Source organism: Amblyraja radiata, chromosome 14 (assembly GCF_010909765.2).
Source record: "Amblyraja radiata isolate CabotCenter1 chromosome 14, sAmbRad1.1.pri, whole genome shotgun sequence".
NCBI classification, from domain to species: Eukaryota; Metazoa; Chordata; class Chondrichthyes; order Rajiformes; family Rajidae; genus Amblyraja; species Amblyraja radiata.
In genome coordinates this window covers 22,342,651-22,370,009 of record NC_045969.1, presented here as the reverse complement: position 1 = coordinate 22,370,009, position 27,359 = coordinate 22,342,651, and the positions used below count along the sequence as shown (strand labels likewise).

Here is a 27,359-nt window from a genome sequence, read left to right as displayed (position 1 = left end):
GTTTCCTCACATTACCCATGCCTCAAGAAAAACGATGCATGTATTTTTGATTAGGTTGAAGGTTGATTTGAATAATGCTGAGTTCCACCTTGTCTTTTCAAAGTTACTCAGCTATGCAGAGTTTCACAATCATTCAACTGATATAAACAACATATTAATCAATAAAACTTAAGTGACCCTTCATACCATTTGCAAGAAGTGATCAGCTGTTTTTCCTGATGTCCAAGTGCACAAATATATCAAACTGCATGGTCTTTCAAAACATTTCAGCTGAACCACTCATTTCTGTTTAATACTTTTGTAGTGACAACACTCACCACTAATTCAATAGGACAGTTGGAGAAGAGCAATGACATCAGCTGCCCACATCCCAAAAATTAGTAAAATATTTCAAGTGTCATAACGTTAAACAGGGTCTGGCATTTCAGAAAATATAGTTATCTCTAACTCCCCACGGTCCAACTCACAATGTGTTAGTTGACCATGGAGGTGACGACAGTGAATGCACTCCGATTAGAGGTTCTACATCAAAAGGAATTTGCTCCAAATATTGTCAGCATTTCTGCAGTGATATCCATGTCAAATATGCATAGAGAGATGTGCTTTTCTTGGAGAGCTGTCCTGCAGAGTTGAGTTGTGTCTGTCAATTATGTTTTGAGAGGGCTGCTCCATAAGCAGTTCGCCAGATTGGAAAGACATTGAGTGTTCTTCCTAGCTGCAGGGAAGCAACCTCAGCAAATATCCAGGTAGGAAAGAACTACGGATGCTGGTTTAAAAGGTAGACACAAAAGGCAGGAGTAACTCAGTGGGACAGGCAGCATCTCAGGAGAGAGGGAATGGGTGACGTTTCGGGTCGAGACCCTTTTTCAGACTCAGTGTGAAACATCCCAAAACATCACCCGTTCCTTCTCTCCAGAGATGCTGCCTGTCCTGTTGAGCTACTCCAGCATTTTGTGTCTACCTCAGCAAATATCTATTCTGTGCAGTAGATCTGACGGCTGAGAGTTGGTTAGACAGGGTACGTTTCACCCAGTCTCTGATTTGTACCTCAAACCCACAATCCTCCAACTCAGAGGCATATGAGTGATCACTGAATCACAGCTAATAATGCAATAGGATGCTTTTGAAAAAGTCTAAACTGGAACTTGCAAGTTTGACTTTTAAAAGGAAAAATGCCTAAAAACTAATCTGCAAAGTAAATACCATTGTCAGCCCTAAACAAATGAACGCTCATGAGAAATAAAATCGTATGCAAACGCATCTTTCATCACATAAGTCTTAATCCTACAGTGCCAACCATGGGCAGAGAATAATTACAGGATCTCCTTGATTATCTCCCTTTAAAACAAAGGTAGGAACTAAGAGAGAGCTGTCAGCAAATAGATATAGAAATGTAAATCGATAAGGCACCCAGCCACCAGCTAACACCAAACAACACAGACTGCATTGCTTCAGCATTCAAACAATTTATGATCTGCTTATGAGGACCATTTTGATTTAACATGCATTGCACTTGAGCTTCTGCCTTCCACTGTAGAGGGTTATTGCAGTTTATTGTCAAGTGACTTACCTGGAAAAGGATCCTTCTTTGACACCCCCCTTCCTGGTTGCTGTCAACACTTTCAACATCGGCCAGAGTGACTTGTTTTGGTGGTGAGATGATGATATTACCACACAATGCTGTCACTTGTAAAATTGCTTGGATATTAGAAACAGAAGCAGGATTTGGGGCTTTTGGTTTCTTAAGCATGCTTTGCCAGTTAATAAACCCATGGGTAATCTTTGACTTCAGCATCACTTTTCTGCAATAACCCATAACTTTTGATACCTTTAATATCTGAAACTCTTTTGATATCTACCTGAATTTATTCTGTAACTGAAGCTGCACAATCTTCAGGACTGAGCAAAGAAATTTCTTGTCATCTCATTCCAGAATGGCCAACTCCTTATTTTGAGTGTGACCCCTAGTTGTAGACATTACCACCAGGAAAAACATCATTCTTACATCCCCTCTGTTAAATCATTAAGGATTTGTTGTTTCAATGTGATCACCTCTCATTCTCCTACTTGCCTCATAAATTAATCATCCCAAGAACCAATACAGTAAATTTTCAACGCACACCCTCTGCCACAAGTGCCTCCTAGCTTGGAAAGGAAGGTTAGACCAGCACACGATATTCCAGGTGCCGTTTCACCATGGCCCAATATAATGAATGTAAGATATCTTTACTGCTGTACCTGAATCCCCTTGCTACAACAGGCCATGGTGTTGTTTACCTTTTGTATTGCATGGTGAATATGCATGTTGAATCTGCAGTGATTTTTGTGCAAGGCCACCCAAATCCTTATTTCGACCTTGTTGGTTAACCTTAGATAAGCTGAGTTTGGCAGCTTCCCACATCAAGCAGTAAATTCCCTTCAATGGTTCACCTGCTTGCAGTGCTTCATCTGGGTGGAAATCGTCTTTGGACAGTAATGCAAAACAGATTATAGCAAATTGGCCATGCATCATGAACTCTAATCCATTGAAACCCTACGTTACATTCAATCCATCATCGGCGGTCACTCAAAACGAGTATGACTGTCTTCTCCATAGGGTCGTCTACTTGCGGGTCTGCAAATGTCTGTAGAGGCCGATCCGCGATCCACACACCTTGGTGCAACGTGGGCAGTGGAGACTGGCGTTGTTTGATGGTCGTTAAGTCCCTTTCTCTCCTTACGATTCTGTCACATTGTCTCTGCGACACGTCGTAATTCCATTTCGTGATGTGCAGCTCCTTCCTGCAAGGATTTCCTCCAGGAGCGCCTGTCCAGTTCAATGTGCTCCCAGTTGCTTGATGTGATGTGGAATTTCTTCAGACTGTTCTTGATTTTCATTCATGTTTTAACTGTTACCATTAAAAAAGATTAACTGGTCATTGTTCTCCCTGTGGTGTGCTGCCTCTTGCTATCTGGGTTTGGCATCTGAATTTTCCTTTATTATGTTCTGTATTATATGTATTTCTTCAGCTTTGTCCTCTTGCCCACAACCACCTCCTTCCCTCATATTGTTGGTTGTACATTCTTCTGCCTGGGCTCCAAGCTCTTGAGTTCAATTTGTACATCTTTTTGCCGTTCTTTCACCTTCTGTTATGTTCCTCCTTTTATTGTTCATTGATGATAATCCTACCAAGCACCTTTTCACATTTCACTAAGGTACATCTTTCATTACATTTCAAAAGTATAGAATTGACTATGACATACCATGGAACATCAAAAGCTGTGTATAGTGCCGTATAAAGCAGGTACTTTCCTTCAGCTTAGAATACTTCACAGTGTGCTTGCTCAGCCCCCTGCTGTACTCACTCTATACTCATGACTGCGTAGCCGGTCATAGTGCGAACTCCATCATCAAGTTCGCTGATGACACCACTGTTGTGGGACGTATCACTGATGGGGATGAGTCAGAGTATAGAAGAGAGATCGAGCAATTGTCCATATGGTGCCAGCACAATAACCTGGCCCTCAACACCAGCAAAACCAAGGAACTGATTGAGGACTTTGGAAGGAGTAGGATGGGGACCCACAGTCCCATTTATATCAACGGGTCGATGGTTGAAAGGGTCAAGAGCTTCAAATTCCTGGGAGTGCACATCTCTGAAGATCTTCCCTGGTCCGAGAACACTGATGCAATTATTAAGAAAGCACATCAGTGCCTTTACTTCCTGAGAAGATTACGGAGAGTCGGTTTGTCAAGGAGGACTCTCTCTAACTTCTACAGGTGCACAGTAGAGAGCATACTGACCGGTTGCATCGTGGCTTGGTTCGGCAACTTGAGCGCCCTGGAGAGGAAAAGATTACAAAAAGTAGTAAACACTGCCCAGTCCATCATTGGCTCTGACCTCCCTTCCATCAAGGGGATCTATCGCAGTCGCTGCCTCAAAAAGGCTGGCAGCATCATCAAGGACCCACACCACCCCGGACGCACACTCATCTCCCCGCTACCTTCAGGTAGAAGGCACAGGAGCCTGAAGACTGCAACGTCCAGGTTCAGAAACAGCTTCTTCCCCATAGCCATCAGGCTATTGAACTCAACTCAAACAAAACTCTGAACATGAATAGCCCATTATCTGTTATTTGCACTTTATCAGTTTATTTATTCATGTGTGTATATATTTATATAATGGTATATGGACACACTGATCTGTTTTGTAGTCAATGCCTATGTTCTATTGTGCTGAAGCAAAGCAAGAATTTCATTGTCCTATCAGGGACACATGACAATAAACTCACTTGAACTTGAACTTGAGTGTTTCAGTTCAAAGGGAGCTTAACATCTGTGAAAGTGCTTCAGTTCAGACAGAGCACATGATCCTTAGTTATAAGCAAACATCTGGAGAACACAATTCTCGCTGGAATTCTGCTTATGTTTCATAGAAAACATAGAAACATAGAAAATAGGTGTAGGAATAGGCCATTCGGCCCTTCGAGCCTGCACCGCCATTCGATATGATCATGGCTGATCATCCAACTCAGTATCCTGTACCTGCCTTCTCCCCATACCCCCTGATCCCTTTAGCCACAAGGGCCACATCTAACTCCCTCTTAAATATAGCCAATGAACTGGCCTCAACTAACCTCTGTGGCAGATTGTTCCAGAGATTTACCACTCTCTGTGTGAAAAATGTTTTTCTCATCTCGGTCCTAAAGGATTTGCCCTCTATCGCCAAGCTGTGACCCCTTGTCCTGGACTTCACCAACATCGGGAACAATCTTCCTGCATCTAGCCTGTCCAACCCCTAAAGAATTTTGTAAGTTTCTATAAGATCCCCCCTCAACCTCCTAAATTCTAGTGAGTACAAGCCAAGTCTATCCAGTCTTTCTTCATATGAAAGTCCTGACATCCCAGGAATCAGTCTGGTGAACCTTCTCTGTACTCCCTCTATGGCAAGGATGTCTTTCCTCAGATTTGGAGACCAAAACTGTACGCAATACTCCAGGTGTGGTCTCACCAAGACCCTGTACAACTGCAGTAGAACCTCCCTGCTCCTATACTCAAATCCTTTTGCTATGAATGCCAACATACCATTCGCTTTCTTCACTGCCTGCTGCACCTGCATGCCTACTTTCAATGACTGGTGTACCATGACACCCAGGTCTCGTTGCATCTCCCCTTTTCCTAATCGGCCACCATTTAGATAATAGTCTACTTTCCTGTTTTTGCCACCAAAGTGGATAACCTCACATTTATCCACATTATACTGCATCTGCCATGCATTTGCCCACTCACCCAGCCTATCCAAGTCACCTGGGGTACACAAAATTGCTGGGGAAACTCAGCGGGTGCAGCAGCATCTATGGAGCGAAGGAAATAGGCGACGTTTCGGGCCGAAACCCTTCTTCAGACGGGTTCACCTTCATCTATCCAAGTCACCTTGCAGCCTCCTAGCATCCTCCTCACAGCCTACACTGCCACCCTGCTTCGTTGTGCAGTGATAGATAGATAGGATAGATAGATAGATAGATAGATAGATAGAATAGATGATTAGATAGATAGATAGAATAGATAGATAGATAGAAGCTAGATAGATATAGATAGATAGATTAGATCCCTTTTATGTCCTTCAGCCCTTTCGGTCTGAACGAAAATTGTTGCCCTGCAGTCACACACCAGAATCAATACTAACAAAACGTACAATAAACACAAATTAAACATCCACCACAGTGGAGTTCACCAAGCACATCCTCACTGTGATGGAGGCAAAGTATTAGTCTCCGTCTCTTTCCCTCCTTGTTTCTCCCTCTGCGCTGAGGCGATCGATCCAGGCCGAAGCATCCGTGGTGATGTCGCCGCCGCCGAAAGCTGGAACGCCTCTGTGCTCCGAGACGGCCCGCCACAGCATCAGCTCCGGGCCGCCGCCCCAGCTCCGGGTCCCGCATCTCGTTCCGGGCCGCTGCCCAGCTCGGGTCCCGCAGTCTCCGCTCCGGGCCGCCGCCCCAGCTCCAGGTCCCGCAGTCTCCGCTCCGGGCCGCCGCCCAGCTCCGGGTCCCGCAGTCACCGCTCCGGGCCGCTGCCCCAGCTCCGGGTCCCGCAGTCGCCGTTCCGGGCCGCCGCCCCAGCTCCGGGTCCCACAGTCGCCGTTCCAGGTCCCGCAGTCTCCGCTCCGGGCTGCCGCCCCAACTCCGGGCAGCCGCCCCAGCTCCAGGCCGCTGCCCCAGCTCCGGGTCCCGCAGTCTCAGCTCCGAGGCCCGCAGCATCAGCTCCAGGCCGCCGCCGAAAGCCAGAACGCCGCACCAGCAAGTCGGGCCACCGCTGCCTTAGCCCCAAAGGCGGCCAGCCTCTCGTTGGTGAGTCCTGGCTGGCTCTGCCTCCGGAGCCTCAGGGTCGGTCGCAGGTTGGAGGCCGCCAGCTATGCCATTAGGCCTCAGCGCAGACGGAGGCAGAGAAGGGGGATACGACACGAAAAAGTCGCATTCCCCCGAAGGAAGAGACAGAGAACATGTTTCACCCCCTCTAACACAACCCAACAAACTAAAACTTAACCAAAACAAGACAAACAAAACAACAGAAAAAAGTAAAGACAGACGGACTGCAGGCGAGCCGCAGCTGTTAACAGCGCCGCCACTTCCGGACAACTTCCGCAAACTTGGAGATGTTGCATTCAATTCCCTCGTCCAAATCATTAATATATATTGTAAATAGCTGGGGTCCCAGCACTGAGCCTTGCGGTACCCCACTAGTCACTGCCTGCCATTCTGAAAAGGACCCGTTTACTCCCACTCTTTGCTTTCTGTTTGCCAGCCAGTTCTTTATCCACATCAATACTGAACCCCCAATACCGTGTGCTTTAAGTTTGTATACTAATCTCTTATGTGGGACCTTGTCGAAAGCCTTCTGAAAGTCCAGATCAAAGATTATAGAGGAGCATGATAAACCACTCAACGAAAAAGCTGTAGTACGGTCATGGGCTCATGGGTAATTTGTTGCGCGCCATTTTGGGAATCATATATATTAGGGTTTTTTTTTAATGGGCTTCTGTCATGGCGCCCACATCTACACGCGTAGCGAGCCGTTCTGCTATAGTGCTCGAATCGCCAATGTTAGCGATTCAAGCACTTTATAGCAGTCTTTCTTCAGGTTCCCCACTAAAGACGAAAGGTAAGAAAAAAATTATAACTTTCTGTCTTGAGGCCGATCTCTTCCTACAGCTCAGATCGCGGAGCCGGGGGTCGCCAGAAGAATTGCTCTGATCGCTGGCCCGCGGACTATAACACTCTGAAGCCGCGGTGTGTGGAGCTTCTAGTCGCGGGGGCAACGTGCACTTTCACTCGCGGAGTCTGGGATTCCTCGCCGGAGAAAAGCACCGATCGCTGGTCTGCGGCCTATCACATCATGAAGCCCCGGTCTCCGGTAGGAGGCGGCCGATTCAGGACCTCCAAGCAGTGGAGATCACAAATCGGCTTGTGTTTAAGCAGGTTTGAAATAGTGTTTAAAATACATGATAAATGGTGTTAAATATACACAATGTACACGGATAAATGGTGTTTAAAATACATGATAAATGGTGTTAAATATACACAATGCACACGGTTCAATGGTGTTTAAAATCCATGATAGAGTTATAGGGAACAACGACATGCCACGAGGAGCACACATTAAAGCCATAATTTCTTCCCAATGTATGATGACAGTAACATATATAATTCTATTCTTATGATATAATATAAGACATTTTTTGGTACATGAGGAAGTTATTAGAAAGATTTCTTTTATAGATCAGGACTTAGCACAATAATAAATGTAGACAAAAATGCTCCAGCTCCACAAGAATTTCTCCAGCATTTTTGTCTACCTTCGATTTTCCAGCATCTGCAGTTCCTTCTTAAACAATAATAAGGGCATCAATTTTTACACTGCTGTACATTTTTGGTTTTGTTCTTGTCATAAGGCATGCATGGTATAGTAAGCTCTTCTACATTTAAGTTAAATCAAGTCAAGTCAAGTCAAGAGAGTTTATTGTCATGTGTCCCAGATAGGACAATGAAATTCTTGCTTTGCTTCAGCACAACAGAATATAGTAGACATGAATACAGAATTTATTCAGTAGGCATAAATTGACCTACTAGAGGAAAAATGCATCTTCAATATACATGTCTCTCCCCACCCCTGAAAACAATTGCATTTAAGTGACATATCATTCATTCTGCAGTTATGTAGTTATAATCAGATTTGTTCTTATGTTAATTCTATATGATATTTTACTGTAATTTCAGATGTTGACAGTGGGTCCAGAATACTCGTTGATAAGATCTCCTATAGGGAACTACGGGGTACTTGTCAAAGAACTGCCGTCTTTGTTCTGAACACCCTGTGTATCTCACACATAAAACAATAAATTATGTAAATCTTACCATAAATGACAGAAATAAAATGTGTTATCCTTGTTTATGAATTCTGTTGTAGAATGATTTAAAATTGAGTGGATTGCTGCAATATACTGCTAACCCACAAATGGTTAGTAATGAGATATTCACATTTAAAAACTCACTCAGAGCTCGGGTGGCTGCGAGCGGCTGCCGGGTCCGGACAGCGGAACCGCAGCTAGACCCTGGGCTCGCAGGTGACCTGGGAACTGCAGCTAGTCCAGGAGGGTCCTGGCCCCCTATGCAAAAAAGGCTGCGGACCCCTGGACTAAACCAAACCCTCGATCCTGTCCCGCCATCCTTTTTTCAAAATTTAGCAACTCAAATGGTGGTGCATCTTCATTGCCGGGAAATAGGGTAACTCATTTCCCTCAAATATATGTAGATTTCCCTCAAATATATGTTAAATTAAAAACTAAACTATGGTAGCAATGCACAGTTTTCATGCCTAATGCTCGCACTTCTGCATCAATGTAGGTATGTATTCACTATATTTCTTTACACTAATATAGAATGAAAAAATATCTTGGCATGTGTTCATTCATATTTTATTCACAATATTAGGATTTCAGAGAGAGGTTGAATGAAAGAAACAAAAGTTCAACAAAATTAGGAGATCACAAGAAAGAAACTAGAGAAATATACATATGTGTGTGTTATATATTTATATACATATATATCACACATATATACGCATCATATATAAATGAAACTAGAGAATTATGTATGTATTATATACATCAATATCACATTTATATATCTGTGTATCATATATATAATATATGTGTTTATAATATATAAATATAGGCAAATATATTGGCTTATGGCTTATGTTCCTTATATCTTATAGCAAAATATAAAGGCGACTATAATTGTCTTTATGGCTTATGTACATCATGAGAATGGCTCATGTACACCATGAGTTGCTTTAAATCAGTTGCTTCTGGTCCATGAGGAACTTTGAAATATATTATCTCTATCTTGCCACTCACACACAGAAACACACACACACCGTTCCCCCACAACACTGATTAAGCAAAAGATCATAGAATTCATATGGTCCAGAGAGCTTTCATTGAGCATTGTTGCTCATTTTATACGCAGTTTCCCTTTTATAACCATATAACCATATAACAATTACAGCACGGAAACAGGCCAACTCGGCCCTTCTAGTCCATGCCGAACACTTATTCTCCCCTAGTCCAATCTACCTGCACTCAGACCATAACCCTCCATTCCTTTCCCGTCCATATACCTATCCAATTTATTTTTAAATGATAAAATCAAACCTGCCTCCGCCACTTCCACTGGAAGCTCATTCCACACAGCTACCATTCTCTGAGTAAAGAGGTTCCCCCTCATGTTACCCCTAAACTTCTGTCCCTTAATTCTCAAGTCATGTCCTCTTGTTTGAATCTTCCCTACTCTCAATGGGAAAAGCTTATCCACGTCAACTCTGTCTATCCCTCTCATCATTTTAAAGACCTCTATCATGTCCCCCCTTAACCTTCTGCGCTCCAAAGAATAAAGACCTAACTTGTTCAACCTTTCTCTGTAATTTAGTTGCTGAAACCCAGGCAACATTCTAGTAAATCTCCTCTGTACTCTCTCTATTTTGTTGACATCCTTCCTATAATTAGGCGACCAAAATTGTACACCATACTCCAGAATTGGCCTCACCAATGCCTTGTACAATTTTAACATTACATCCCAACTTTTCTATACTCAATGCTCTTTTTTTAAATAAAAGGAGCACCTTATTTATTATAAACAAAGATAATAATAGTCTAACATGGAAGGCTAAGAGAACAAGATAAACTGCAAAATCCAATGGACTGGCCTGGACTAAACTGCGAGAGGCAGAACGGAGATCGGGTTCTTATTCCTAAAATGGCGGAAGTGACGTTCCGTTGCGTTCTGATGCGTACTACACGTCAATCCGTTGGATTTCGCAGTGGTCTATCTTGGTCCTCTAGTATCTTTGGTCCAGATATATCACATCCACTGGTTCTCCCTTCATATGTTTCATATGTTTCATATGTTTCTTTCATATGTTTATTGCTACTAATTTTATTTTTTACATACATTGTGTCTGTAGTAGTAACACTATATTCAGCTCTTTGTTACTTTCTCTTAGCACTACCTGTTGGATTTATGCTTGGTTTGATTATACCCATGTATAATATGATTTGCCAGGACAGTATGCAAAACAAAGTTTTTCACAGTGTTTCAATACACATGACAATAATAAACCAATACCAATAAATTTTGTATGAACTCCATGCTCTTGATTAGCCCGCAATCATAGCTCTGGGATTCAACAATGTTCTGCCAAAACTGTGATTTAAAAAAATGTTTTGGAAACCAATTGCTTTTCGGTTAAAAGAATTGCAATGAATCATGCAGTCACATTGTGGGTACAGCCAAGAGGCCACTTGGCCCACTGAGTCCATACCATGGTTAGATAAAAGTAATTAAGCTAATCCCGCTTTACCACCTTCTCCCCTGCACTGCAAATTCCTTTTTTTATGAATATATACCCATCTCCCTTTGCATACAATAGTTCAACCTGCTTCAGCCACTGCCCTTACAGTACAGGCCACACTCTAACTACCAAGAGCGTAAAAAAGTAATTTTTTGTGTCACATTTAATTATTTTACCAATCACCTTCATTCTATGTATCCTTGTTCTTGACCCCTCTGTCAACAGTAACAGTTTTTCTCTACCTTCTCTGTTCATGCCGCTCGTTATTTTAAACCTCTATTAGATTATTTAACAGACTCCTTTGCCCCAAGGAAAACAAGCCCAGCTTTCTCGACCTATCCACATGACAAAGTCCATCATTCCTTAAATGATTTTGGGAAAAAACTCTTCTCCACCTTTCTAATACCCTCAAATCTTTCCAAAGTTTGGTGCCAGAACTAGACATACTATTTCACTGGTAAACAAACCACGACTTCCATGCCCTTGTACTTTATAGCATTGATTATAAAGCCAAGATCCCATATGTTTCTTTAACCATTTTCTCACCCTGGATAGGGCATTTTCAGTGAATCATGCGGTATACCACCTAAATCTCTGTTCCTGTACCCGTTTATCACAAATGTGCCTTCTGGTTGATATTGCTTCTTCTAATTGCTCCAACCAGAACGTATCACTTCATATTTCTCATTTGCTATCCATATCTCAATTCCAACAAAAACACAAAGCAGAAAGGGGAGCAACAAGGATGGAATTCCCTGATGCTCAACTGTCACCCCATCAGTCTTTGCATTGAATGCATTATCCTTTGCAACTTCCACCAGCTTCAATATTATCTGAATAAGCTCCGATATGAGTCTGAACAAGGTTCCCCACCCAAAATGTCACCTATCCATTTTCTTCAGAGATCAGGCCCTCCCACTGAGTTACTCCAGCATTTTATGCCTCTCTTTGGTATAAACCAGCATCTGCAGTTCCTTCTTATTATATGATCCTATAATCATCAGTCACATCGTCCTATGACTTTGTGACTCTAAAAGAGGTCTCAGACTTGTGCTTGGCTACCGTACAAAGTCGCTGTCCTGGGACCAGTACCAAACATGCCACCTGACTGTCTGGTACATGTCAGCCCCCACCCTGGGCCCCAGCCCTACCTTGGGCTAGGACTTGGATAGCAGCCTGCCTTCAACCACAGTCCCTGCCCTGAACCTGGAGCCAGACACAGCTTCTGATGTGAGCCCCTGGGCACAGCCTCTTCCAGACATACAGACCTGTGTCCGAACACAGACACAGTCCCAGTCCTGGACTTGGACACTGGTCAAGTCCATTACTTGGACCTGGACCAGGAGACTGCCCCTACCCTGGATCCCAAAACCCTGACAGCATTTCTCCTGTCCTGGGCCTAGCCCAGGCTTTACTTAGTTTCATTTTTTTGGTATAGTTCTCAAGGGAAAAACCTTCAGTGTGCAAGACCTGTGCAGCAGCGCATGAAACCTTGAAATTCTCAACCAAGGCTTCAAATACATTTTTGCTAAAGATTCCAGCATCCGCAATCTCTTGCGTCTCCAAACACAACATTTGTTGGCCCGTGGTGAATGATCCGACAAACACATCTTTATAGAGACTGACCAAATTCCCAGCACTGATATCCTGGAACAGCATTTTGAAATATTCAGATGCAGTTGGCTGCAGGAGTTTCACCACATCAAGTTTCAGAAATATGTTCCTTGTCTACAAAAGCACAAACCCAACGCAAGCAAAACATTTAATGATTTTTCTGCAAAAAACAGCATGCAGAATTCCTTTTCTCAGAATTAATTTGGACCATTATCATCCATCTGCTGCTGAATATTATGTTTGGAATTAACTGCTATATTTTGTTTTAGCTGTAATCGATATGTCATCTTTATTTGACTTCACTCCTTAAGATTAATTCCTCCTTGTGGTTTAGGTTGTTTGTTAAGTAATACAACTATTACTGCGTCTGTAGTAATCCATCTGGGAAATTAATGGGTGGGAAGTCCTTTATGAAGTATGTATACCACCGAGTGAACAACATTCGGAGTTGTATTTAAATTGCCTCTTTATTAGCGTAAAATATCTTAGGATGTTTCACAGGAGTATTATTTAACAATAAACAAATTGTTAGAGGAACTCAGCAGATTAGGTGATATCCGTGCGGGGAAATGGACAGATGAGATTTCAGTTCGGGACCCTTTTTCATACTGTTCATTTTGCTCTACAGATGTAGCTTAACCCATTGACTTCCTCCAGCAGTTTGTTTTTTTTACTCAGGATTCCAGCATCTGCAGTCTCTTGCATCCTTTATTTAACAATATTTATCTCATGTGAGCTAGTGATCCATACTTGGTCAAAGATGTAGGGTTTAAGAGTGATTGAAAGGTGGTATTTAAGAAGGAACTGCAGATGCTGGAAAATCGAAGGTACACAAAAACGCTGGAGAAACTCAGCGGGTGCAGCAGCATCTATGGAGCGAAGGAAATAGGCAACGTTTCGGGCCGAAACCCTTTGTCTGAAGAAGGGTGTGGGGCCCGAAACTTTGCCTATTTCCTTCGTTCCATAGATGCTGCTGCACCCGCTGAGTTTCTCCAGCATTTATGTGTACCTTTGAAAGGTGGTAGCTGTGTATAAAGGCTGAAAGGTTTTGGTGGAGTTGGTGTTAAGTTTAGAGATACAGTGTGGCAAAAGGTCCTTTGGCCCACCAAGTCCACACCGGCCATTGACTACCTGTTCACACTGGTTCTATGTTCTACCACCAGGCCAAATGATCCAGATCCTGCTGCAATCGTTCACAACCATCTTCACTATCTGCAAAGCCACTAACTTTTGTACCATCAGCAAAATTGTTAATCTTGCCCTGTATGTTCTTATCCAAATCATTGATGTAGATGACAAACAGTAACGGGCCCAGCACCGAACCCTGAGGCACACCACTAGTCACAGGCATCAAGTCTGAGAAGCAACCTTCCACCATTATCCTCTGCTTCCTTCCATGGAGCCAATTTGCTCTCCATTCAGCTATCTCTCCTTAGATCCCATGCGATCTAACCTCCCAGAGCAGCCTACCATGCGGAACCTTGTCGAACGCCTTACGTCAAAGTCCATGTACACAACATCTACTGCTCTGCTCTCATCAACCTCTTTGGTTACGTCTTCAAAAAAATCAATCAGATTTGTGAGACACGACCTCCAACGTACAAAACCATGCTGACTATCCCTAATCAGCCCTTACCCATCCACAAGCCTGTACAGTGGCTTGCAAAAGTATTCATACCCCTTGAACTTTTCCACATTTTGTCACGTTACAACCACAAACGTAAATGTATTTTATTGGGATTTTATGTGATAGACAAACACAAAGTGGCGGATAATTGTGAAGTGGAAGGAAAATTATTTCTTTCCACATATACATGGTTTTCAAATTTTTTTACAAATAAAAAACTGAAAAGTGTGGCGTGCAAAAGTATTCAGCCCCCCCGAGTCAATACTTTGTAGAACCACCTTTCGCTGCAATTACAGCTGCAAGTCTTTTGGGGGTATGTCTCTACCAGCTTTGCACATCTAGAGACTGAAATTTTTGCCCATTCTTCTTTGCAAAATAGTTCAAGCTCAGTCAGATTGGATGGAGAGCGTCTGTGAACAGCAATTTTCAAGTCTTGCCAGAGATTCTCAATTGGATTTAGGTCTGGACTTTGACTGGGCCATTCTAACACATGAATATGCGTTGATCTAAACCATTCCATTGTAGCTCTGGCTGTATGTTTAGGGTCGTTGTCCTGCTGGAAGGTGAACCTCCGCCCCAATCTCAAGTCTTTTGCAGACTCTAACAGGTTTTCTTCCAAGATTGCCCTGTATTTGGCTCCATCCATCTTCCCATCAACTCTGACCAGCTTCCCTGTCCCTGCTGAAGAAAAGCATCCCCCCAGCATGATGCTGCCACCATCATCTTTCACAGTGGGGATGGTGTGTTCAGGGTGATGTGCAGTGTTAGTTTTCCGCCACACATAGCGTTTTGCATTTAGGCCAAAAACTTCAATTTTGGTCTCATCTGACCAGAGCACCTTCCTCCACATGTTTGCTGTGTCCCCCACATGGCTTGTGGCAAACTGCAAACGGGACTTCTTATGGCTTTTTTTCAACAATTATTTTCTTCTTGCCACTCTTCCATAAAGGCCCGATTTGTGGAGTGCACGACTAATAGTTGTCCTGTGGACAGATTCTCCCACCTGAGCTGTGGATCTCTGCAGCTCCTCCAGAGTTACCATGGGCCTCTTGGCTGCTTCTCTGATCAATGCTCTCCTTGCCCGGCCTGTCAGTTTAGGTGGACTGCCATGTCTTGGTAGGTTTGCAGTTGTGCCATACTCTTTCCATTTTTGGATGATGGATTGAACAGTGCTCCGTGAGATGTTCAAAGCTTGGGATATTTTTTTATAACCTAACCCTGCTTTAAACTTCTCCACAACTTTATTCCTGACCTGTCTGGTGTGTTCCTTGGGCTTCATGATGCTGTTTGTTCACTAATGTTCTCTAACAAAGCTCTGAGGCCTTCACAGAACAGATGTATTTATACTGAGATTAGATTACACACAAGTGGACTCTATTTACTAATTAGGTGACTTCTGAAGGCAATTGGTTGCACTGGATTTTATTTAGGGGTATCAGAGTAAAGGGGGCTGATTACCTTTGCACGCCACACTTTTCAGTTTTTTATTTGTAAAACAATTTGAAAACCATGTATCATTTTCCTTCCACTTCACAATTATGCGCCACTTTGTGGTGGTCTATCACATAAAATCCCAATAAAATACATTTATGTTTGTGGTTGTAACGTGACAAAATGTGGAAAAGTTCAAGGGGTATGAATACTTTTGCAAGCCACTGTATATGCTATGCCTCAGAATACTCTCCAGTAACCACCTTCCAGTCTTCCGGCACCTCTCCTGTATTTAAGGACGACTTGTAAATTTCAACCAGGGCTCCCATAATGTCCCCGGATATATCAGATCAGGCCCTGGAGATTTGTCTGCCTTCAAACACGGCAGTACCTTCAGTACTTCTTCGACAGTAAAACCCTGACTGTTCTCAAGACACTTCCAGTGACTGATCCAATTTCCTCTGTCCTTCTGTCTTTCTCCTCGGTAAACACAGAAGAGAAATACTCATTTAGGACCTTGCCCATCTCCTGTGGCTCCACACATGGAAGACCGATTTGATTCCTGAGAGGTCCCACGCTCTCCCTAGTTACCCTTTTCCCCCTTATGCATTTATAAAATCCTTTGGGATTGTCCTTAATACTACCCGCCAGAGCTATCTCCTGGCCCCTTTTTGCCATCCTGTTTTCCTTTTTTAGTTTACTCCTTAGTTCCCGAAACTCCTCCAGGGATGGACTTGATCCCAGCTGCCTATACCTGTTCCATGCATCCTTCTTATTTTTGACTAACATATCAATTTCTCATGACAGCCAAGCTTCCTTACATTTGCCTGCTTTGCTCTTCACTCTAACGGGGACGTACACATCCTGAGCTTTCTTCAGTACTTTTAAAAACATCCCACTTGGCCAATGTTTCTTTTCCCCTCTAATAACCAGCTCCAGTCAACTTGAGCGAGACCTTCTCTCATACCCTCAAAGTTGACATTACTCCAGTTGAGCATTTTAACACGTGGACCCTCTCCGTCCCTATCCATAACTATCTTAAAACTAATCGAACTGTGGTCACTGGTCCCAAAAGGCTCCTCCACACACACTTCATTAACTTGCCCTTCCCAATTTCCCAATACTAGATCCAGCGTCGCCCTCTCACGTGTGGCGGCCTCCACATACGGCTTGAGAAAACTCTCCTGAACACTTTTGAGGAATTGCATCCCATCTGAACGCTTCACGCTATGATTTTCTCATCTATATTGGGAAAGTTAAAATCCCCTATTACAACAACCTTATTTGACCTGCAGCTGTCTGCAATCTCCCAGCACATTTGTTCTTCTAATTCCCGTTGACTATTCGGGGGTCTGTAGTACATCCAACAAGGTGATCATCCCTTTCTTGGTCCTCAGCCCCACCCATATAGCCTCACTAGACGAACCATCCGTAATGTCATCTCTGAACACAGCCGTGACATCCTCCTCAACCAACAATGCAACCCCCCCTCCTCTTTTTCCCTCACCCATATCTTTCCTGAAGTTCCTGTACCCCAGAACATTTCTATTCCCCAACCCGCCATAACCATCTCTCAGAAGTTTCAGTTTGACTACTGAAGTGCAGCTAAGCCACTGTTGCATTCCTGTGGGAATGACCATGATCAGAGACAGGCATTTCCCATTGACAGAGATTTATCAGTGTTGAATTCAATATTTCCCCAAAACAGGCACTGAAATCGCATTGCAAACTAATGTGCTCTTTCATTATGTTGCAGGAAACAGGCTAGCTTTGTGCTGCCTGATCATTTCAATTATTTTGGCAATTGACCAGTGCTAATTACTTTATTATTTACCAGCAAACATCATTGCAAATGGTCAACTCCAGTTAAATCAAAGATGGATGCAAAGTGCTGGAGTAACTCAGCGGGTCACATCACCTATCCTTCTTCTCCTGAGTTGCTGTCTGACCCGCTGAGTTACTCTAGCACCCTGTGTCTATCTTTGGTATAAATCAGCATCTGCAGTTCTTTGTTTCTACATCCCGTTAAATCAGGCCAGCTTACTTAAAGTGAATTTGTAATTATTGAGAAGGTGTGGATCATGTTTGCATCTGATCCTGATTTCCCTCCTACTTCCGCCAAAGCCAAACAGGCCAACAAATGGATGTTTGAAAACATTCCATGACCGATTCACCACCATACAGCCACAATCCATACGGTAGCCATTGCAACACATAGAGGTCGGGCACCAGAGATGGTACACTATGATTTTAGTTTAGTTTAGTTTAGAGAAAGAGAGCCGAAACAGACCCTTCAGTCCACTGAGTCCATGCCAACCAGCGATCTCCGTACACTAGCACAAATCTACACATTGGAGACAATTTACATTTTTTCCCAAGTCAATTAACCTACAAACCTGTATGTCTTCGGAATGTGGGAGGAAACCGGAGCACCCTGGAAAACCAACACAGTCACACGGAGAAGGTACAAGACAGCACCCGCAATCAGGATCGAACCCGCGTCTCTGGCGCTGTAAGGCAGCAGCTCTACCGCTGAGCCACCCTGCCGCCCCTAGCACCACTGTGTCATAATTAGGTGATGTCTGCATGTAGCATGGTATAATACTGTTCAATGAACCTGGTTTGGAATGTTTAATTTCTGGTGAAAATAGTTTTTGCACTTTGGTGAAGTGGAAAATCCCAAAACAATGCCCAGAGAAAAGGGCTGAATAATTCTCATACGTTTTTCTGTTGCTCCACTTCTCCATATTCTATTATATATTTTTCTCTTCCTGAGACATTCCCTCGGGACTGGGGATGGTTCACTTCTCCTCCAGTACCACGAGTTTGGAGGTGATTAATGAGGCCAATGTGTGACTGCAGATTTTAGCACAGGTAAGGCACCAGGTCCTTGATGCTTTGAGCGGGTGAGTAATTTGGGAAGTGGTCTGCTCCTTCGGCTGTGAAAGTGTGTGCTGGGGATTCTCAGGAGTCAGTGGGGAACGTTACACTCTTTCAAGGAGGTCAAACATTTTGCCAAACATTTAGACAGAGGGTGGTGAATCTGTGGAATTCTTTACCACAGAAGGCTGTGGGGGCCAAGTCAATGGATATTTTTAAGGCAGAGATAGATAGATTCTTGATTAGTATGGGTGTCAGGTGTTATGGGGAGAAGGCAGGAGAATGGGGTTAGGAAGGAGAGAAAGATCAGACATGATGGAATGGCAGAACCTAATTAAAGAGCCAAATAACCTAATTTTACTTCGGAGTCACGTGAGTGACTACGTGAAGAACCCGCTCAGTGCGCAGGCGCGGCATTACGCCAGCAGTGCAACAGCGGCAGCAGCGGAAGTCAAACGCTCCTGCTGCGATTTCAAAGACGGACCGTCAGGTAAGTGAACAGAAGTCGGCTTTCCTTCGGTAACTACCGAAGAAGAGCCGGCTGTCTTCTCTTGCAGAATGTCCACACTCAAGACAAGACTTTCGAAGAAATCTGCCCCCCGTCCAACTCCGCAAGAGGAGAAGGGGGGGCAGCAACAGGCGGTAGGAGCGCTATCCGGGCGCTCCGCTATCCCCGACACCGAGCCGAGACCAGCTCCGCTAACGCCTGAACAGCGGGCTGGAGGCAAAGCCAAACGGAAGAGCAACCGGCCGGTGGCATCCGACTCGTCGGACGGGGACGTCTCTCCACCCAGGAGGGGGAGGGACAGCCGCCTGAGCCGCATGGAGCGGCTCTTGGAGCAGGTGCTCCAGCAAGGTGCACCCCGGGAGGGGAGCTCTTGCAGAGGGAGGTCAGGCACTCCCTCTACAGTGCCTCCTGCACTGTCCATTGCATCCTCTTTTCCAGAGGATAGCTTTGGGGACCAGGACTGGGCTGGTCCAGAACAAGGGGTTATGGCTGAAGATTTCGGGAGTATGCAGGGGGTGCAGGAGCAGGAACAGCTGCTTGGTGTAGTGGGCCGCTACGTGTCAAAACCCCATGCAGGGGAACCGCTAGAGGCCAAACTAGCAGCAAGTATCAATCACCTTTCCAACAGAGCTCTGCAGGAGCAGGTGATTAATGAAGCTTTAGATACCTATACGGCGCCGGAGAACTGTGAATCTCTAAAAGTACCAGCGGTGAACAGCCAAATCTGGGGACACATTGGGGCAACCATCCGGCACCACGAGCTAAAGCTGCAGCGGATACTCCGACTATTGACAGCAGGATCACTTTGTTTGCTCGTTCTATAAACAACACCGAGATGACCACCAATCAACAGGATACACTCGCGTTGTTGTGTAACACACAGTTTGAAATTAATAATCTGCGGAAAGAAATCATCAAACCTGCCATCAATCCTCGATTTGCCGGGCTGTGTAAAACACCAGCCGATGAGCCAGACAGGCTGCTCTTCGGGAAAGACCTACCTAAACGCATGAAGGACATGACCGAGGCCTCAAGAACTCAAGGCCTCATGAAGGCAGGGTATAAAACGAGCAAATTGAAAACACACACCACCAAGTGGCAGCACCCCGCCACATCCACCAGTAAACATCCGCCATTCAACACTGGTGAAAGCTCGGGGTCCGCTTACTTTCACCGTAAGTCTTTTTTAGACCAGGGCCCAGAGCGGACCCCATGGAAAATGCGCCAACCCCCAACAAACACGCCACATCAGACACCTCGCAAGCCTCGTCCGACCAAAGGGAATCAGAGGAAATACCCGTAACCATGGAGGTAGGTGGGTCTGGTTCCTATCAACTTTTGGGAGGTGGAGGCTTAATACTAACAGGAGGTAGATTGCACCAGTTTAAAGCAGCATGGGAGTCTATCACGAGTGATCAGTATATACTCAATGGCATTAGTGGATACAAAATACAGTTTATATCAGGTAACTTGCCACCAGTTCAGCATTTACCCCAAAGGGTATTCTCCCTCTCAGTAAAAGAGAGACGAGAAGGACAAGTTGAACTGATGAGACTAGTTACAAAGGGTATCATTGAAAAAGCAAAACATGAACCCTTGGAATTTGAAAAAGGGTATTTCTCCCTCCGTCAAAGAGAAACGTGAGGGACAAGCTGAACTGGTGAGACTTATCACAAAGGGGGTCATCGAAAAGACCAAACATGAACCTTTGGAATTTGTATCGAATATATTCACTAAAACCAAAAAAGATGGTGGCTGTCGCATCATCATTGACTTAACATCACTAAACAAATTTGTTAAGTATATACATTTCAAAATGGAGACATATGTTACTGCCAAACAACTGAATTCCAAAGGACACTTCATGGCAAGCATTTATCTTAAAGATGCTTACTATCTAGTACCCATATACAAGGATCATCGCAGATACCTAAAATTTATCTGGATGGTACAAAGCATTGCCCTATGGGCTAACTTCAGCCCCAAGATTATTCACCAAAATATTGAACCCAGCCATGGCAATACTAAGAAAACAAAAACATATTGTCATGGCATATCTGGATGATATTCTGATAGTAGGGAAAATGATGGAATTGGCTGTGGCAGCAGTATCAGCTACAAAACAGCTCCTCGAAACTCTGGGGTTCGTCCTACATCCAGATAAATCTAAGTTGAAGCCATCCACTATCATGGACTACCTGGGCTTCACAATTAACTCAGTCCAGATGACTGTTACCTTGCCAAAGGCAAAAATGGTTGGATTAGCACAATCATGCAACAATTTAATGGTCAACGAGCGACCAACTATTCGACAAGTAGCAAGAGTAATTGGGGAAATGGTAGCAGCATTTCCGGCTACACAATTCGGACCTTTGCACTATCAAAAAATTTACAGAGAGCAAAGGTAAGGCAATAAAACGACATACAGGTCACTATGATCGTGTCATGAACTTACCCACTGAAGCAATATCAGAGCTACAGTGGTGCGCAGAAAACGTTTGGCATAGTTTCAGCCCTATCTTTATCACTAACCCTACTTTAGTTACTCAAACAGATGCCAGTGCTCAAGGCTGGGGAGCGACTAACTCCATATCCAGCACAGGTGGTAGATGGACTAACCTAGAGGCATCATTACTACTTACACTGGGCATTAACTATCTAGAGATGTTGGGCGCCTTTTATGGTTTAAAAGCATATGTATCTAATATGCAGCACTTGCATGTTCGGTTACAAATTGATAAATACTACGGTGATGGCTTATATTAACCATATGGGTGGCATAAAATCATTATCATGCGACAAATTGGTCAACATGATTTAGCAATGGTGTGTCGAAAGACATATTTGGCTATCAGCTACTTACCTACCAGGTAAGCTAAACACCCATGCCATGAGAAAATTAAACGCCTGGGTTGCAAGTTTGAACAGACCTTACCTGGAACTGGGATTGTCCAAACAAACCATCACCATGTCGGCATCCCTTCGAACATCCACCAAGAGGCAGTACTTAACCAGCATCAAAAAAGGGAGAAGTACTGCCAGGAAACAGGGACAACATACGCAACAGCTACAGCCACCAACATACTGGAGTTCCTGGCCTATCTACACCACGATGTAGGGATCAGCTACAGTGCCATCAACACAGCGCAGAGTGCTCTTTCTGCTTATCTCAAACCAGCGCCAGGACAACAGGCGATGGGATCCCATCCACTGGTGGTAAAACTGATGAAGGGCATTTACAATATCAAGCCCTAAGCCCAGGTATACCCATATTTGGGATATCAGTGTGGTCCTGACATATCTCAGGGAATGGCCACCAGCCAGATCCCCCGGCCTCGAGCAAGCTACACTAAAGACGCTCATGTTGATGGCACTTGTATCCGCTCAGAGGGTCCAGTCACTATACCTATTGCGACTGGACAACATGATCACAGCTCCAGACCAGATCTGTCGTTATCCAGCGACTGATCAAACAGAGCAGACCAGGAACACCTAATCCAGTCGTGGCTTACCCACCAGAACCACGGTTATGTGCCATGACCCACCTACTATCCTACATAGACACAACCAAAATATTCGAGGGAGATGAAAAGCCTTGTGGGTCAGTCACAAAAACCTTTTGGTCGGGTGACGAGCCAAACCATTGCGAGATGGCTCAAGCAGGTGCTAGAAACTGCTGGGATAAACACTAACATGTACAAATTTTATTCCACCAGGACAGCATCCATGTCGATGGCTAAAGAATGGACATGCCTATAGACCACATCCTGGTTACAGCAGGATGGTGGGGGGGAAAGACCGTTCAGAAATTTTATAATAAGCCGTTGGCAAAACCTGGTTTATTTGCAGTAAAGATTTACGAACTGCAAATATTTAATTTAAGCCCAGGGGAGCAACTTAATTCTTTGTTGTTATTGTTTAAAAAATACCATTGTGTTTTTCTACAAATAGACTCATTGGTTGATTACGATAACACTTCCTCCCTCAAGAACTTCGGCAGTGAGTGAAATGAAACTGTTACACGATTTGAAATCACAGAGCTTTGAAATCTTCATGTAGTCACTCACGTGACTCCGAAGTAAAATAGTAAGATTAAACGAGAACTTACCAGTTTGAAGTTTGATCTGTATTTTATGAGGAGTTACGATGAGGGATTACGTGCCCTCCGCTCCCACCCTCATTATATGGATCAAACTAATAAATTGATGTCTCCTTATCTTTACTATGTTTACTTCAAATAACTGTGTCTATCTGTGATTCCACACCGCTGCTTGGAAGTATGCCGCGCCTGCGCACTGAGCGGGTTCTTCACGTAATCCCTCATCGTAACTCCTCATAAAATACAGATCAAACTTCAAACTGGTAAGTTCTCGTTTAATCTTACTATTCTATCACTTTTGACCTTATGAGGTTTTGAGAACATACAGAATTATTTCCTGTTTCCAACTGTGACAAAACTCAAAGTAGGATTCCTGCATTTGGAGTTTGCCACGGGGCATGTGAGCCCAAAAAGTGCAATTAGAGCCTCAATGTTAGCCTGCTGACATTCCTGCTTGTGGATTTAGAGGATTTTCCAGAGTCAGCATGCATTGATGATATCGCTCCTGTGCCTTGAACAATGAAAGGATTAGCAAACAAAATTACATAACCAATAGAAGCCACCAAAAAAAGACAATGTGGTCGACCACACTAGATTCAGGGAGAGGGTTCAAGAGGAGGATGAGTAGTGTGTGGATGATCTGAGGCCGCGGGCAAGGGCTCAAACATGGAATAGTGCTATCAAGCTACATCCTTGGTAAAATATATCTGCTGTATATAATGTATTACAGAGATTGACTGGGAGAGCTATCATCATTCAAAATGTACTTGAAGAAATACTTTTAAAATCAACTGCGGTTCCGAAATATCCAGCTTCCCTCAGCATCCAAACCCAAAAAACCAGAGGCTTCCAAGCTGACACAATGCAGGGCCACACTTGCCACGAAACATTAACAACCAATCTGGAGAACATTTCATTTTCAAGTGATTTCATCCTGCAGGAATGCGCCTGGCCAGAACTTTACTTGCCTGGGATTGCAGCTAACTACTGGTATAGAATTTCGTCGAACATTGTCTTTTTTGTGTTGACTTCCATTGATATCGGAATTTAGGTCACCAAATCTGTTTAATTATTTAATGCCTTCTCACCATTACACCTCAAGCATTTATCAGGAATTTTCATCTTCCCGTTGCTCCTTTTAATGTTTACTTTCAACATTTGTTCTGTACTCAGAGTCAGTCCCTTGAAAACCATATACCCTTTGTACCTTATCTTTGCAAAATTCTCAGTGAAATGCTTAGGCAAAAATTCCAGTGCCAGAGACCGGGTTCGATCCTGTCTACGGGTGCTGCCTGTACGGAGTTTATACGTTCTCCCTGTGACCGCATGGGCTTTCTCTGGCTGCTCCGGTTACTAACTAGTGTATGGGTGATCATTGGTCGGCGCGGACTCGGTGAGGCCGTAGGGCCTGTTTCCTTGCTGTACCTCTAAACTAAACCAAAAAATCAGGGAGAAATTCCACTAACGTTTCTTTCCCCCTCCTCCACCATCATTGAGTTCCCCACACAGATGGAAAATGGGCCAACATATCAGCACTTTGACATATGTTCAGGGTATTGCCACCAGAAGTCAACTGGTACCTGTGGACACTTCAATATATAGCGCAGAAAACAGCAAAAAAATTGATTATTTGCTTTCAACAGCAAAGTGCGATGAGGAAAGTAAACTTCAAATACTTCACCTCATTGTCTTCAAAGGTTCAAATGTTTCAAAGGTCTTTTATTGTCACATGTACCAACTAAAGTATGGTGATATGTGAAATAGCATGCAGCCATAGGAGAAAAAAAAGCAACAAGACACACAAATACATAAAAGTTAACGTAAACATCCACCACAGCAGATTCCCCACATTCCTCACTGTGATGGAAGGCAAAATAGTCCAAGCTTCTTCCTCTTTATTTCTCCCGTGGTCAGGGCAGTCGAATCATCTGTCGGGGCGATCAAAGATCCCGCAGCCGGCAGTCGAAGCTCCCACGTCGGGGACTTCGAAACACGGGGCGATCGAAACTACCACGTCGGGGCAGTCGAAACTCCCACGGCTTGGAGTTCCCGATGTCGGTCTCTGACCAGAGACCGGGAGCTCAGTGATGTAAGTCTGCAAGCACCCACGGTTGGAGCTCCAAGATCGATCCCTGGCAAAGGGATCTCGAGCTCCATCGAGGCAAGAGATTAGAAAATGTTTTCCCCCACCACCCACATAAAACAAGCTAAAGAACACCAAAAACATACATTTAACACATACTATTTAAACACAAAGAAGGAAAGGTCACAGACTGTTGGCAAGGCAGCCATTGCTGGCGCCACCCGGTGGTCTTCATGCTATCTTATAAAATAGCAACTTGCATTTCCACAGCACCTTCAAATAGAAGTAATACAAGCCTCTCCACATCAAACTGTATTCGAGGTTTGGAAAATATCTTTACAACTGGACTGGCTCTTGCTTTTAAACTCCAGGTTCACCTGCATTAATTCTCACTCAGAGCTGAATGTGAGAAGCTGTAAACATTCTGTGACCTAGTTGGAGCACAAACTCTACAGACTTTATTATTAAAGATACCAGATTGCATGGAGTTCTGACACATGCAATTTAAATTTACTGCTGTGGCTGATAAGGGGGAACAAAAAAAATCCAAGCATTTTACATCAATTTCTGATCTCTCTCTTGTCAAATTGTGGTCTTGTTTAGCCATCAACCAGTGGGTTTAATCCTGCCTGGAGCAGCAATGGGCACGTCTACCAAATGAGGTGTCAACCTGGTAAACGCAGGAATACCGCAGAACCACATAACTGGGCAATTTTCCACTTTGTCAAGATGATGCCAAATTATAGCTCTACTGTAACATTTGGCCAGAGATACGGGTAGCTCAGGTGCATGAGCCTTCCATACTAGAGCTGGAATGATGTTAGGGGCTCAAGCCTTTCCTCAAGCCTACGCACTCAGCACTTTCTTGACAACATTTGGAGAGGTTAGCAATCTCACAACCAATCATTCACTTCAAAGCTCTGCTGCCCAAACCCAAACAGTCATGAATAGGGTGGACAATAGTAAGATTAAACGAGAACTTACCAGTTTGAAGTTTGATCTGTATTTTATGAGGAGTTGGGTTGTGGGTTTTCGTGAAGTACCCGCTCAGTGCGCAAGCGCGGCATACTTCCAAGCAGCGGTGTGGAATCACAGATAGACACAGTTATTTTGAAGTAAACATAGTAAAGATAAGGAGACATCAATTTATTAGTTTGATCCATATACTGCGGGTGGGAGCGGAGGGCACGTAATCCCTCATCGTAACTCCTCATAAAATACAGATCAAACTTCAAACTGGTAAGTTCTCGTTTAATCTTACTATTTTACTTCGGAGTCACGTGAGTGACTACGTGAAGATTTCAAAGCTCTGTGATTTCAAACCGTGTAACAGTTTCATTTCACTCACTGCCGAAGTTCTTGAGGGAGGAAGTGTTATCGTAATGAACCAATGAGTCTATTTGTAGAAAAACACAATGGTATTTTTTAAACAATAACAACAAAGAATTAAGTTGCTCCCCTGGGCTTAAATTAAATATTTGCAGTTCGTAAATCTTTACTGCAAATAAACCAGGTTTTGCCAACGGCTTATTATAAAATTTCTGAACGGTCTTTTCCCTTCCCACCATCCTGCTGTAGCCAGGATGTGGTGTATATGCATGTCCATTCTTTAGCCGTTGACATGGATGCTGCCCTGGTGGAATAAAATTTGTACATGTTAGTGTTTATCCCAGCAGTTTCTAGCACCTGCTTGAGCCATCTCGCAATGGTTTGGCTCGTACCCCACCATAAGGTTTTTGTGACTGACCCACAAGGCTTTTCATCTCCCTCGAATATTCTGGTTGTGTCTATGTAGGATAGTAGGTAGGTCATGGCACATAACCGTGGTTCTGGTGGGTAAGCCACGACTGGATTAGGTGTTCCTGGTCTGCTCTGTTTGACCAGTCGCTGGATAACGACAGATCTGGTCTGGAGCTGTGATCATGTTGTCCAGTCGCAATAGGTGTAGTGACTGGACCCTCTGAGCGGATACAAGTGCCATCAACCTAAGCGTCTTTAGTGTAGCTTGCTCGAGGCCGGGGGATCTGGCTGGTGGCCATTCCCTGAGATATGTCAGGACCACACTGATATCCCAAATATGGGTATACCTGGGCTTAGGGCTTGATATTGTAAATGCCCTTCATCAGTTTTACCACCAGTGGATGGGATCCCATCGCCTGTTGTCCTGCCGCTGGTTTGAGATAAGCAGAAAGAGCACTCTGCGCTGTGTTGATGGCACTGTAACTGATC

The 27,359-nt window shown here is 44.0% G+C and overlaps 1 protein-coding gene across 1 annotated transcript in view; it reads right to left on the bottom strand.

The window, feature by feature from the left end:
• Window positions 1-27,359, bottom strand: part of arhgap6 (Rho GTPase activating protein 6) — a 487,133-nt gene that overhangs the window by 282,195 nt on the left and 177,579 nt on the right. The window lies entirely within an intron of this gene.